This window comes from Apteryx rowi, unplaced genomic scaffold (genome assembly GCF_003343035.1).
Source record: "Apteryx rowi isolate R43461 unplaced genomic scaffold, aptRow1 scaffold_263, whole genome shotgun sequence".
In the NCBI taxonomy this organism is placed as follows: domain Eukaryota; kingdom Metazoa; phylum Chordata; class Aves; order Apterygiformes; family Apterygidae; genus Apteryx; species Apteryx rowi.
In genome coordinates this window covers 539,924-555,758 of record NW_020449008.1, presented here as the reverse complement: position 1 = coordinate 555,758, position 15,835 = coordinate 539,924, and the positions used below count along the sequence as shown (strand labels likewise).

The following is a 15,835-nucleotide window of genomic DNA, read 5'->3' as shown; positions in this document are numbered from 1 at the left end:
GCGGCGCGGAGCGGAGCGGCGGGCGCCTCCCTCCCTCCCTCCGCCGCAGCCGCGGGGTCGCACCCGTCCGGGACCCCCTCGGCCCGGCGCGGCCCGGCGCCGCGGGCTGCTCCGCTCGCTCTCGCGGGTGCCCCTGAGGCACAGGGAAACTTGCACCTCTCGCCCGCCTAATGGGTTACTGCCCTCACTCCCGAGCACATACACACACACACACCTCGGGGCCAATTCAGTAGGATTTTTTCCACGTCAACTTGACCAGGACATCAGAGCGCCGTTCCCCTTGACATTAGGCAAGTGTCAAATCACCATGTATTTTTGAGTCTGTGGAACACTTATTATTAAAAAAAAAAAACGACAAAAACCCCCCTGTTTCAGATTATTATATTTACCGGACTTTTAAAAGTTGGTTTACTTCTGTATGTCTTTAAATCAATGCATTCAACTGAAAAGGATCTAGCATGTTTTACTGTGCACTGTTTACACTCATATTTCAGATTTTATAAAGTATGTCTTGTCTCTTGAACTTCAACAGAGACATTATTCTCTGGTGACAAGAACTAATATTGTAATCACAGCAGAAGGCCTTTAAATAAAGGATGTAAGATTATTGTTTTTTCCACTTGTAGATGCTTAGCAGCTATTTAAATTTTCCTTCCAAGTCTTTTTTTCTGCTGCAGACTGAAACTTTTTTAAAATGTATATGGCTGGTCCATTAAAAAGATTAAAGACCTAAAAATGACTTTGCTGAAGTCTACAAAAATTTGAAACCACATATTATTCTCCATGGACTTCCAAAGTGTTTGTTCAAGTGCCCTCATAAAGCATTTTTGTGGTTGTCATATTTTTCTGTCTTGGGCTTAAACTGACAGAGATAAATTCCTACTGTCCACCTCTTGGTACTCCAGTGTCTCTGAACTGCTGTTCATTTGGAAGCCAGATTTTCTTTCTCGCAAACTGACAGAATAATCATTCAGCATCACTTTCCTCCACTATTTATCCTTTCCAGGCAAGGAGCTCTGTGCACAGAGAAAATGTACTCAAGGCCACAGCTTTAGAGGTTGCAGCATTCTCAGAATTGGTACTTGTTTCTATATTGGTTTTCCACATCAAAAGTTTTCTTAAGCTTTAACTACTCATATTTCAGATGTTGAGCTCTGTTTAATGGTAGACCTGGCAGATATTCGTGCTTGTTTAATACACACATTTCTCTTTGCCTGACTTACCTTGGCTCAGTGAAAAAGACAGCTCTATGAGTAGCAGAATTCAGATTTCCCTGCAGAATGATGTACAGAATCATGGAATTTCTGTGGCTCATGTTGAATTCCAGTATCTGATGGTATTTAGCATCTGACAAACTTGATAAATAAAGTAAGGTAGGGCAGACTGCAACATGTTCTGCCTGGACATTAAATTATTGAACGTTAGTCAGGTAAATGAATGTGAGGTGTCTAAACCAGGGATTACTTTACTATACATGAAATATAACTTTTCTTATGATGTTATACTGATAATTTAAAAGATCTTGCATCACTTTGTATGCATCTTAAGTTCGTGATTAATATCCAATTTTGAGATGAGCAGAAAGCTTGAAATACTATGGATGTTTCCCTTTTGGAGCTTATTTTAGAATGCCTACATAGTAACTCTTATTTTGGTCCCAAAGTACTTTAAAACTTTGTTACTGAAGTAATGTAACTTCAGTGGCAGGCAAATATCATCATGTCCTTTTTATAAGTGAGTAAACTTAAATCCATAGAGGTGAAGGCAGGGTCACACAAGTCAGTGGCAGATCTAAGATCTGCCTCAGGTTTGTTATTCACATAAAGTAGGTTTATTTTGCATCGTGAGATCAAGTTTTCAAAACCTACAGAAATGAACAGAATGGCAGTATTGATTGGTATTTAATATTCTGTCACAAGACGACACCAGTAATCAGCCTTTTAAAAATTATGTTTTAAGATAGAAGTGAATATGCTAGTAATAACAAAGATGAAATACACCGTGCAATTTTCATTGCACCAAAACCAAAGCTGGGTTGTTAAATGATTTTGGTTCTTTATAACTAAGCTTTTAAATGGCTTTTTCATCACTGAAACTAGTTATGTGTGAGAAAAGGTAAAGATATTTAATTTTATTGTAAAGATAATGTGCCTCCTTAACTGAATTCTTACTGGCATTCGTAGCAAACTATCTATTTTGCTTCGTGTCTGAAGAACATTCATTATAGTGTAGCTAACTCCCTTATAGTGCAGGCTCTTGTATAGAGCCAGGTTCAGTTAAAAAACAAGGATTACCAGGATTGCAATTTATATGCAGCAGTGAGCTGAAAGAAATGATACTGTGTCATCAGATTTACTGTAAACTGCAGGTTCACTAAAATGTTTAGAATATACTGAGATATTAAAATTAATTTAGAGAGATTACACTGTACATGTGAATTTACTTTAAAGATCAGTCTTAAATATTGCTTTTATTCACATAAAATGCATTTTTGGAGAAAGGGATAGAGTATGGGAATTAACATGATTTGTTTGGATAAATTTTAAGTTTTATAATAGCAATGGAGCAGAGATTGTATGAATATGTCCAGAATGTWTGTCCTTTGTATATGCTTGTGTATTTATTAATACATTTTAATTCAAAAATAATGAATAGTTTAAAAAGTGGGACCTTTGAGGCTCATACATGCCTCTTTTGTCACAAGAAATAGGGAGCCCAGGCACTTGTGCAGGATTTTGTGCGTATGTTGCTACTCTCTGATCTAAAGGGTGGGGAGAAATATGCCAGAAACAGTCCTTTAAGGAGATGCAGAGCACTCTAACAGCAATTACCTTGAAATGATTTTTTTCTTGACAATCTTTTAAATTCCCTTAGCAGGGAATTTGTTCCTGAACTTTCATTTTCTCCCCAAAATGTCTTTTGGACTAGGTTTTTCCAGGGTTTATGAGGATTGGGGGTGATTTCTCAGTCTCCAAATTATTTTCTTTTTTTCTTGGTTGCCTGAACCTGCTGATCTATGTCTTTCCATAGAGCTCAGCTGTTTCTCCAGATAGAAGAAATGCTCATTGTGTCCTGGCCCCTGCTTGCCCCTGTAGATTTCAGTTTACCTTTTCTTTTCAACAAGCTATCTGCTGTGCTGTTGTCAAGCCAAAGGCTCAGCACTACTAGTACCCAAAGATGGTCTCAAATCTGTTGTGGGCTTTACTCATCCTCTTCTGGAAATATAAAATGGCAGTAAACACATGTGCTTTATGTTGTGATTTTTGGTTTCCAGTGAACGGAACGATCATAAAATTCCAGATGTGTAACAGGTCATCCCCAGTAGTTGTTATGAATGCCATGGTGATATTTCCTCATATCACGCAAAATGGCAATGTCCTTTGACCACAAGTTCTCTAACTAGTGTTTCCATATGATGGAATAGTGTGTCCAGCCCAAGTAATCTTAAAAAAAGGTTTGCTTCCAATTGTTTGTTTCTTTTTTCCATATACAACCTCTGACTCTTAACTGATAGCTGATTCACTTTCCCTGGCCCTGACAGATCTTGTATTACCTAGGAGATCTTCCATATTGCGATTTTAGTCAGTATCTCAAACACTGGCCTGCATTCAGCTGCATGCAAGCTCCTTCTCATCCAGCAGGTTTTTGGTCTTCTCTTCTCTTCTTTAACTTTTGGTCTCAGGCTTTCTCCTTAGGTTGGTATCTCAGTGAAATTGTCAGCTGGAAAATTATATCAAGGCAATGGGAAATCCAGAAGGTGCAAAAAGATTCCGAGTCCTGGAGTTGCCGAGGCCTTGAGAGGGCCTCCTCTGTCCCCAGTGCCACASTTGTGCTGTTGCAGGATTCCCTGTCGTTGATCAGTTTATGAAAGGGTTTAGCTCTTAAACCTGGTTAATCTTTTTGCCCATAGTCCTGGGTTAAGGCTATTCCAGACCCTCATGCTAGTAATGATTACAAAACTCTGTATAATTGCTGGTTGATGCTAAACTGTGCCCATTTTATATCCAGTTAGTCTGTCAACTTTATCTTCTATTTTAAATATTTTTTCTCCCAGCCTACTGTTTATTCCCAGTGTGAGTGTGATTTCAGTGAGTTGCTCTAATAGTTTATTTTTCTTTTGGATGGTATCTTACACGTAGAACCCTCTCTGTACAGTACGTAGAGGACATGATTGGGTGGATATGATTTTTTCTTGAAAAAATGTTCACTGGAACCTAGTGCTTCTGGGTTGCAAATCTCTGCTTTGAGATTTTCAGTATTCAGGAAGATTTCCTGCTTGATTCCTTTTTTCTATTGTCTTCCATAGTATTATAAATGTTCTTCAGTTCCTTTTATAACTGGTCTGACAGTTGTTGTCATGTCTCTTAAACTCTTTGCACAGAAGAGAAATGCTATGGATAGTAGTTTTAATGGCACAGGCAGTCACTGTATATAACCCTTCAGCTGTAAAGTTTGTTCTCTTGTGAAGCTTGATAATATTGCTGATAGGTTTCTTGCTGAGGGCAACATGCATATACCATAGCAAAGTGTCTTGGCAGAGTCTGCCTTGAGAGGATGATTTTCCGGTTTCCACTCATATCGGAAATTTGTACTAGCAGAGCAGGTGTCTGAAAACACAGACTCTCAGCAGCACTTCTGCCTGACTGATAGCTGGGTAAGCCTATGCTGTTTTAGTGATGTAACTTTGTTATATGTTGATACACTTATAGTTCCTTTTCTGATGTAAGTAATTATTCCAGGTAAGCAGGCAGATGGTCATGGTAACCTGCAAAACAGGCTGTTATTCTTGATTCCCCCAATGACAGGGTCTCACTGGATTTGAACATGATACAGTCACCCAATAAGAGAGACTGTTCCTTCCTCAATCACAGGTATTTTCAGCCCCAGGTAGGTTAAATTCTTCTGTCAAAGGCACACGTCCACTTGGTAGCACATGTAAATTGTACCTTCTGAACCCCTGTGTTCATCTAAGCACTGCTTGGCTGAAGGAGGCTTCTGGCAAAAGTGTACCAAAGCAATCTAGCAAGGCTTCTCCTCATGCAGACCTGATACACTGCTCCCCACAACCACTGCCATAGTTCCTAACATTTGTCTATGTACAGTGAATGGAAATGCTCAGTACAGTGCCTGGAAACATATTTGCATTGATATACCTAGATTTTATTATTTCCATTGGTGTTTTGTGACATCTGGCTTTGTCTCAGACACAATCTACTGCTGCAGACAAAAAGGCATGGAGTACAATACAGATCATCTCTAAAATGTTAACTAAAAGCTTTTCCCTGAACTAAGAATTCTAATTTTGTGGAAAGCAAATGGTAGCATATTTCTTATTTTGACAAATGTTTGGGACCTTTGGGACTATCACATGCAATTTTGTCTTCATGCTGCAGGTGCAATAATGTCCCTAAGCCAAAATTTAAACTACTAATGGTGTTTATGATAATACACTAAAGTTTAAAATGAATAACTCATTGAATTTGCAATGATTCRGAAATAGCATAGATAAACCATTCATTATCATCTTCAATAATTTTGTGGAGGTGAGGCCAAGTTTCTTCTTGTACCTGTTTGTTCAGTCTGTTTTTAAAGGGTTCTAAACAAATCTTAGCAACTGGAAAAAATACATAAATTTTATCTTCTCATCACTCTTGTTTGAAAAATAATAATAATTGTTTCTCCAAGGTTAAATTAATATTCTTCCTACAATATTAATCTTGTTTACCAGATTTAACTTCATTTTCTTAAGGAGCTGGTCTCACTCATTGGGTTTTAATTTTACTTTAGTCTTTCAAATACCTGCTACGTATTTCTCCTGCTCTCCAAAAATGAATCCAAATATTGTCGCAGAGCTGCTCTAAATCAGTCAACCTGGAAGCAGCACAGGATACTTCAGAGTTCTCATTTCCCAGTTCCTTGTTCAGTATCTTGCGCTGAAGCTCCCTCCTCTCTGGAGGGATAAGTAAGCATGGGGGCTTCTGGATGTGTCTTGAATGGAACAATGATCCCATTTCTTCTAAGACTCCCATGTTGTCCCATCAATCCACTCTCACCAAATCTTTCATGCATGGACCATCTTATCAATGAAGTCCTGTGAGACTGAATGAACACTACTGGTTGCCCTCTGGTTTCTGAAACTTATGCATCTTGATGCTTGCATATTTCAAGTGGGCTCAGGCTTGCGCTGTCTGTCTGTCCCACCCTGCTGAACAACAGGGATGCTACCAAACAAGGCAGCCTAAGTGACTTCTTCCTGGTTGATGATTCTTCTGATTACAATAGGTGAATTCATTCCCTCAAGGAAGGGTTGTCTTCTGGGATCTTGCAAATATTGACTCATTTCAGGCTGAATGTTATCACTGCATCCATAGTCTTATTGCTCTTGTCTGTGAAAATGTAATGTGGGTGCTAGGTTTGCTTGCTCAGACCCACTAATAATATCTTGCTACATGCCTGTCAGAGGAACTAAAAAAAAAAAACAAAAAAAGGATTTTCTGAACAGCTCTGTTTAATAATAATAATAATAAAAAGATATATCTACTCCCTTTGTTTGCCTACTGCCTTCTCAAAAGCTACAGGAAGGTGAATGTCTTTTTTCCTTAATATTGTTTCATCCTTGGGTCATATCCTTATTCTAGTTTTTATTATTTTCTGTATAACCTTTTTCATGACCTGATCTCAGTTTAGTGCTTGAGGCTTTGATGCCTGATTTAATTTCTTTTGAAATGGCTTTGCAGTCTTGAAGTCCCTAGCAAATAATACATACTGAAGCTGCTGTGCTTTCTAGTTTCATAGTTAAAATTCTCCCAGTACCTTAACAGATGCCAATTTTCCAGCAGTTGTGAAGGCAGACATTAATGTCATGTTGAACTTCATGTCTCCCTTCCCTAATGGCTGTGTTGCCTGAATGAGATCACTTGTTGCAAGAATCTGTGATGCCTATTTTGTCCTGTAGGCCTGCAGCAGGCCATGTGAGCATAGTGGAAGAGACAGTCTGCCTCCCTGCAGTTTTGTGGCGATTTTCATTTCAGGGTCAGATCTTCCTAGCTTTATTCACAGGGGATATAGCTTTACTCTGAGTGAGCCATTGTGGCGATTTCACTGAAAGCAACTCCAGGATGAAGCACTACATGATGTCAAAAAGGGGGCAAAAGCATCAATTGACTTCTTTGATTGGAGCTCAGTAACTATGTTTTCTTCTCTCTGAAAATCCTACTCATTTGATCACATAATTTCATGTATCATTTTTGGCTTAGGCTGATAAAGGTGTCTCCCAGCATCCAATATTGAAGTCTTCTGTTTCTGTACCCTTTTATTAATTGTCTTGTACCATTGAAAGCCAGATTACCAGCTTGCCAGTTTGGTGAATACTTTAGGGAACTGCAGTCTGTTAGGGGATGGAGAGGAAGTAGCAAGCAAGAAAATGCTCCTGAGAGTGTTCAGTAGTAAAGCAGAATATTATTACAGCCTAAGTGAATTAGCAGCTTACAATAACTTTTTTTTTCCTTGATGCTTCTTTTGTTCTTTGAACGGGGCTTTTGTTTTTGGCCAGGATTCAGGCTTGATTTTTTTTCTTGCAGACTGCTTTATTTTTCCGACTGTGTTCATCAGTTTATCCAATAAAACCAGAATATCCTTTAGTCATGACAGCAGGACCTGTCTAATTGTTCACAGTGTCATCAGTACCCACGTATCACACACACCCTTGTTTTCTCCTCTACSCTTTCTTCCCTACCTTGTCTTACCTCTCAGAGCTACTTTCAGGCAGCCCATAATGCTGCTTCAGTGAACAGCTCCCCCGGTGGTCCAATTTGGAAATCTTCCATTTTTACTTAGAAAAAGAACATTTGCTCTAACTTTTTTTTTTTCCCAGAAATGCTTCTTGGAAACAAATATCACTATATTTTGCATAAACAAATACCATGCTGCTAGCAATATGGCCTCATTCCTCAGCAGCCTTACATGTAATTCTCAATTTGGAAAAAATATGTTTTTTTCCAAGGACATTTCTCTAAATAGTTGATAAGCTCCCTGTCTGCTGGATGGTCTATGGGTACTCTGGGAACTTATAAATATATATAAAATTTCATCAGTCTCAACAGTTGCTGAGCTGCAGAACCCAGGGTGGCCTCCTGTGGTGATGTAAACTTGGTATTTAGAAGGAACTTCTCATTTCCCCCAAATATACAGTGTAAATTATCTGCCAGAAAAATTATAATAAAATGAAGGAGCATAAATAAAATATACTGTTTAATATGGTAACAGTCTTTCCTCTCTTTTGTCTGCCCAGTTGATTTCTGTATTTCTCTGTAGTCTTTCCTGTTCTCCTGCCTATTACCTTTTCTGATGGTGTAGTCTCCTTTCCTTGCATTCTTCATCTTTATGTTGCCTTGAATACTCTGTTGCTCAGCTGCCTCTTAACCCTGTCACTTCCATGTTGCAAATCTTACTTCTCTTTCTTTTGTCTTCTTTTAGTGTATTATTGCCTGCCTCTTTTTAATTTTGCTCTGTTTACTTTCCCTTGGCGTCTGTCTCAGTGGCTTATTCAAGTTACAGCATTATTATTCTGGGAACCGGTGTCCCATAGCAAGACTTCTCTGGGACTGGAGAGGTGGTAGCTGCAAGCTCTGAGGACCCCTTACTGGCCCTCTTCCTTGAGTTCTGTCTTCAAGGCCAAGCAGCCCCTGCCAGCACTCAGTTTTCCCTTTTTCCTCCTTTTCTCTCCTTCTCTGCCCCCTTTCTAGCTCAAAGTTCACTTGCCCCTCAGCCTGTTCCAGGCTGTTCCCACCCCCTTGGACCTGTGGCTCTTTCCTCAGATGGTTAGCTGGAAAGACATCACTGTGTGGCTGTTTGCTGTCATTTGCCAGGTCTCATCTGATTATGGAGGTGGTCAGCATGTGTGTCCATCATATGACCAAAATACACATGTCCTTTGTTAGGTGGCTAAACATACACTGATGCATAATGTGGTCAGACAGCCTTTGGTCGAATGATGGGAGAGGAGGTGGGGAATGTGGCCTTAGATTGCTTCTCTAATCCTTGCCCAAATAAACTCCACTAATGTGACTTCTGTTTCCTTTTCATTCGAGCCACGTAGCATTCTCACGGATGCCATTAGGACACTGCGGAGGTAATGGGTATCATCAAGCGGATGGTGCATAGAGCCTCTGTACCCATGGTACTAGCCCAACCCCATTCTAGAGCAGAATGGCTGGGAGTCAGAATTAGAGGGGAAGTTTGACCTGGCCTCAGGTAGCTCTGGAATGGAGGACGTATAGCAGGAAGCTGTAGGAAAAATGTGTATACAATCTGGTCAGAAAAACAATAGTACTGTACTTCCACAATGCACTGATTTAGGAAGTTCCTGTTTACTTGATCATGTTTTTTGGTACAGGGCAACTGATGTGGGGCTACACTGTGAAGGATATCACCAAAATAATCCCCAAAAAGAGAAAGGAAAGCAAAGGATTACAGCATGGCCCCATAAGCAGTTGTAAACTGAAGAGGCAATGAACTGTGTGGTATAGAGGCTGAAACAAATGTCAGGGAGAAGGTTATGGTGGAGTAGGGTGAGTAGGTTTCTTAATTTGCCTTAGTTTCTGGAGCCCTTGTATTGTGAAACTACAGCCTAAGGCTGAAAAAACATCCACCAAGGATGACATTTTAAAAACTGTCTAAATTTCAGCACGTACCTGCTGAGCTTGTGAATTTATTTGACTGTGATAGATTATTTTTTGTTTGGTTGAATTTTCAGCCATAACTTGGCCAGCTTTTGCTGTCCCTAGAAATCCACTGAAAGATAACTTTCTGCCTCCTTACAAGAAGTTGCTCAAAAATCTGAAAGCACTAAGTCTATTCAAGTAAGTGTGGAGTTGATGCTTTTTAAACAAAGTAAAGCTGTGCATTTGCCATCAGATCACTTTAGGAAAAGGACTGTTTTGTTGTTGTTTAGTTTAGTCTATGTGTTTGTTTTAAATTTCAGCTCCCCCAAAAGAGACTTGCTTTAAAGAAGATGTCTTGCATGAAGTATTCTAGCCCAAGCATAAATGTTTAGCAGAGTTATAAGAAACTGAACATAAGGTCTGACAGGCCACCTTAAAATTGCAAGGCTTTCCTACACATTTAAGATGCTCTGCAAAAGGAATATATTCACACTGCAGTTTGAAGAGTTGTTTTGTTCAAATGCCTTGATTCACCAGAGCACTTGAGCATGTGCTCAATCTTAAGTAGACGTTACCCGTTAAAGTGATTCCCATTAAGTGCTTTATTAAATTGAAGTTATTATCTTGTTTTAATACTGCGATGCCCATTCTCTGGAGAAAAGCTGTAGATCACAGTTTTTCCTTCAGTGACCAAGGAAAAGGGAAAAAAAAAAAGAAAAAGAGTCTGTATCATTTAATAAGCTGATGTAAGGCCTTCATCTTGCGGACATGAACTAGTGTTTAACATGTGAGCAGTTTGGTGCCATTTGCCCCATAGCCAACATCTCAAATTCAAGGCTATGCTTTCACAGTTATTGATAATATTTTATAGTACAGTCATCACTGACAGAATCAGAAATRCTAAATAGATGAAATGGCCTTCAAATTGCTTTGTTTTCTATAATAAATTTATTAAGCAGATGAGCTTTTATTTCAGAGAATATAAAAGCCAATTTGCATTTACTCTCAGCTTGAAATTAAGCTCTGCTTATCATTGTACCCCAGACCTAGTCTGCATGAACCACTCTCAGTCCTCATGTTTTACAAGGCACTGTGCTCACAGAGCATCAAATTTTTAACTGAAAAAAAACCCATACAAAAGTGATGTCTAATATTGATTTGGTGTCTGTTACTGTTCTGGAGGTCTGCTGCAGAATTCTTGCTGTGCCTTGGAGATCAGGGTATGGAAACCATTGCTGTATGCTGTAGTTTTTATTTGTTGGACATATCATTGCTGAAAATACTGCAGGTTGTAACTGTGATGCATTCCAGTTCTTGTTATTGTCAGAAGGAAATTGGGCTGAAGTACTTTTGTTCTGATTTCATTATCTGGAAGCTGAGGCTACATTCAAAGCTTTCAAGCAAGTAGTCACCCTGTTACAGTGAAAAAGTACTTAAAGTAAGTGTGTATCTACTTTGTTGAATGGGAGTGTGGGTAATGCATACCTACATTTTTGGCAGCAGGTATGTAGGAGGAACTAGATATGTGACTTAAATATCTGCCTTCATACCTCTAGAGGTATAGTGTCTTTTACTGAGTAGAGCTGTGTCTTTATTCTGTTTGCACTTTTCTTCTGTTTGCTAAACTTTATTGGAAAAGCATTCCATAAAAACTTTGATTTGGAGAAATGCCTGTATTTCTGTCTAACTACAAAGCATCAAATTCCAACTTTATTTAGAAATTTCTATTTTTCTGATGTATTCCAACCTGACTAAAGATGAATATGATCAAAAAATCTCTTTTCACCTCTTTGCCCCCTCTGCCCTCCCACTTTTTCCTTATACCAACCCAACTGCATGGAGTTGTTGTGTGTGCAGTGGTACAGCTGATCCTTAATAATGGTCTCAGTGTGCTTACTACACACCTGAAAGACAGGCAGTCCACACTGATTGCTTTTGTTTCTGGTTGATTGATAAAGGATATCCTCAAGGGTTCTTACAGTGGCTTTGTCTACGTGAGCCTATTCTGGGCAAAGGCAGTCTTGCTCGGCCTGTGTTTCAGTGACCCAAAGCCACGTGAGTGCTTCGCTAGGGAGGCTCAGCTTGAACTATTTGGCTACTAGAGGGCAGGGCCTGTTATCCCAGGCTTGGCTGTGCACAAGTGGAGCCCTGTGGCTTTTGCTTGGCTTGAATTCCTAGCAAAGCGAATTCGCCTCTGTTCAGAGTGGAGTGTGTAGACGTGTGCAGAGTGTGAGGAATAACTGAGGGAATGAGGGCTGCCAGAATTACTCTGACCTGTGACTGTTCTGAGTTTTAAGAGTGAGCCAGGGAACAAGCATGAGGCAGGAACAGACAACCACAGCTTGTTTTCCTGAAGTAAAGACCTGAAGACTAGAATGGTTCGGTTGGGTATTGTCTGTTTCTTTAGATATCGACTGTTTCCTTATATGAAAATGAAAGTGGCTGATGCCTCCCCTTCTATATGCAAACAGTTTTATATCTAGGGAGATTATGGCCTCAGAGTGGAAGAACCTTTATGTTACAGTTCTTTGAAAAGCTTTAACAATGGAAACAAGCCCTCAAGTTCTTGTTTACAGTATGATTAACCACTCTGGTGGACTAGGAAAACAAGTTTTTGTGATATGGATAAAATCCAAAGTGTTGTCACTTATGTTTTATGTTAATGGTCACTTCTAGACTTATATAAAAATGATTTGTCTCCTTTATGCCTCTGGCAGTTTGAATCTGCTCATTCTTTCTGTTTTGAAATTTTTTATTTTCTTTCCTGAAGAAAATATGAGAACAGCGTACAAAAACATCAGTTCACAATTTCAGTCTCATGAAGCAAAATGCAGAAAACTTTAGTGTGTTTTCTGAATACAGAATACACACAAAACTATTCAGGGTAGCAGCAGCAATTGCATACCATTTTCTAGAATAGCTCATTGGCATAATTTGCTTTGAGTTGTACAAGAGTTTCGTATGCACATTTCTGGATGCTTTCACTGGGGCTTTGTGCAACAAAGCAAGTAAATATGCGTGTATAGATACCTGTGTGAGCCCACATGAAAATTCATTCAGAAAACCCATATTATTAATGCAGTGGTATGAAATATAAGGCTAAAAGGATTTTAGAAAGGTTAGGAAAGAGCAGTGGTAAGGTGGGAGTAACACTTGTAACTTTATGCTTTTTTAGTATTATCTCTTTAGGCCAGATAACGTATTTAAGTATTCTAAAGAATTCCAACTTGTAAATTTGCATGTTATCCTGTATTCTAGAATACATTTCTGTGCTACTTAAACCTAGAAGGCTTTTAATCATTACCATTAATATTCATGTTATGATTAGATATTGGGTGGTAATTTTTAGATGCTTTTAACACAAGTATTTTGATAATCTGTATGGAAGGTCACAGGTAGTTGCTGTAGCCGTTACAAAGTCCCATACTTTGTATAGGAAAACAATGTGAATCCTTAACCTGAGAAGGATTACGTGATGCCTTGCCTGAGTTAGCAGGAGTGAACTTGAAGGGTGCTGGCCTGAAAGAGATGCCTTTCAGAAAGGACCAGCRTGTTTCTTTTAATGTTGCCATTCAGTGAGGAAAATCCCAGTGCTTATAACTGTGAAGCCACCTAAATGACTGTGTTTGCACACAGCATATCCTGCAGGTCTTGTGTTTAAGGAAAAGGATAGCCTGGTATCTTGGTCATGCAGTCTGCTCTATGTAGTCAAGATATATGTGCTTGTGGGAGTCCTGAAGGCTGCAGATGCACATGGGAGGTTTGCTGTGTGGATGTGAGTGTTATGGACGGGCCCCACTAGGTGATAGGTCTGCCACAGCTGGACGGGGATGTGTGTGGAGCACATGTTGTGTGTGCAGAAATATGGGCCTTGGGCTGACTTAACCAATCTTATTTAAACTTGCTAAAAGAAATTGATCTCAAAGATGAGACCAAGCATGAAGATTTTCAGTCTTAGAAGAACTGTTGAAGTTGTGAAAATAGGAGTGGGGTGGGAATGCTTTAAGAGCCTGTTTACATAAGTAATAAAAATCTTAGTGTACCTCTACCTTACCCTATCAGAAGTGTGTGCTCAAGACTGTTATACGTCAAGTACAAACAAAACTATCCAAAGGGGGAAATATGCTACTGGAAAGTTTAGTACAGATTTTTATTACTGAACTATATAAAATTAAGGGAGAAAAGCCATAATAGAAGCAAGCTTTATGCTATATTTATAAAATTACAGAATTTGTGTTTTATATTTTGTTCTTGAAACTATGCATGATAAGCTGTAACACTTCAAACACAGAACAATATTATGTTCCACTGAAAATACAGTTTACCAATGGATTCTTCTTTAGTAAACTTTATGATCAACAAGGAAGCATAAAACTTAATGGAAATACATGTCTTCTGGTCTGAATTAGTCACTGACATGTTCTTTTCTATTATATTATTTGAAGCAGGGGGGAGTGCTTTAAATGCTTCAACCCATTTAACCTTAATTGCTCAGTTTTAATAGACATTTACTAACTAAAGGAACCAAATTATAGCTTGAATTAGGCTTTACTAATCTTAATTAAAAGCTCTCTTTTATAATCGGAAACAGCCTATGTTTAAAACAGTAAGCCTTTCTTAAACGGTTTATTTTAAAAAGCTGAAGCCCTTTTGATAATAGCTGTTCAGACTGAATATGGGTAACTGTTATTCACTTTATATTGCACTTAATTAAAAAATATCTCCTCCATGTGGTTTTGTTCCTTCTGTTGGCTGTAAAATTGTTTCATTGGTGGGGGGTGGACTTATTTTTTCTGTGGCAATTTGAAAGCATATTGCTGCCCTTTTGTTTTGAAAGTTTTCTGGGGTCACAAATCACAAAATTAACATGTGAATTAATATAAATATTAGCTTCCTGCATTTCTTTATCCTCAAGTGAATGCTTGTCAGTCACTTAAATTAAATGGACTACTAGGTATATAATTACAACCTCTAATCATACCTCCTATAGTTCATTTAGTTTAACATTTAAATTGTGTTCAGACAGTTGATTATGGGCTTTACATTGCACTCCTTCCTGAGACCAAATTTCCAGTAAAAAATAAAGTCTATAATATTGGGAAGGAGGCCCTTGCTCTTTCTGTTGAACATGTGGTATGTTGGTAGAATTTCTGTTCATTTTAGGATATCTTTGAGAGGACTAAGAGTGGATTTCATCTGTCCAAATACAAGTGTCTGTAGTATAGACAGGTACCTTTGAGCTATTCATCTTGCCTTTCCCTTTATAGTTAGTGGAGAGAAATAGGAATTTCCTTGATGCAGTTCACCTTGTGTTAATGGAGACAAAAACAGGCCAGATAAATCATTTCCTGAAAATGACAGTCTCTTTCTATCACAGATGTGGACATCTACGATGTAAGCATGCAAAATCGGGTGAGTTGTATCTGAGCCAAAGAGTTTGACAGTTGTGAAATTCAAAGTCCATTTAAATTAAACTTTGTACTTAAGTTGTGCTTTGATTCTAACCAAGACAGGGGAATTTTAAGTTGCAACATTATCATTTGATCATTATGAAATTTATCGTCCTAGTCTCAGTTTTATTTCTTTTACTGTTTAACCTAAAATAGGCTGTCACTTGTGCAGCACAGGCATATAGTTTTAAAAAAAATCTTCATTGTACCAGAGTGCTGAAATTCTTATTGCATTTTATTAGAACTCAGTCGTAAGAATTTTCTTGATGCATCCTACTCAGGAAGCACTACTAGACAATGTGATCATACCTTAGTTCAAACTGCACTGCTTTTAATTCCGGCAGCTGTGAGTTGTCTCCTTGCATAAGCTAAATGCAAATCCACAGTCTTTTACAGTAAACCTGATAGACTTTTATGTATACTTAAGTAACTCGTCAGAAAAGTCATTTATGACAGTTGTGCAAATGGACAGAACTTCTTGAGTGTGAGTATCATTTGTTTAGTTAGCAGATCTTTGGAATACCTTTTAATCTTTTTTTATAATTTCTCTTTATTGTCTTGTTTGTTTTATGTTTCATGCTGAAGGGATACACAAAGATTGTTGAACTGTATCCACTAGAGGCAGGCAAAATCAGGACTCTTAACAGTGGCTTCAGACAAAGAATTGTGGTCCCTACCCGTGACACATACTTATGTATATTTATCATTTAATATCATAAGTAT

The 15,835-nt window shown here is 38.5% G+C and overlaps 1 protein-coding gene across 1 annotated transcript in view; it reads left to right on the top strand.

The window, feature by feature from the left end:
* SCUBE1 (signal peptide, CUB domain and EGF like domain containing 1) overlaps positions 1–15,835 on the top strand; it is a 219,319-nt gene that overhangs the window by 716 nt on the left and 202,768 nt on the right. The gene's annotated exons all lie outside the window — the stretch shown is intronic.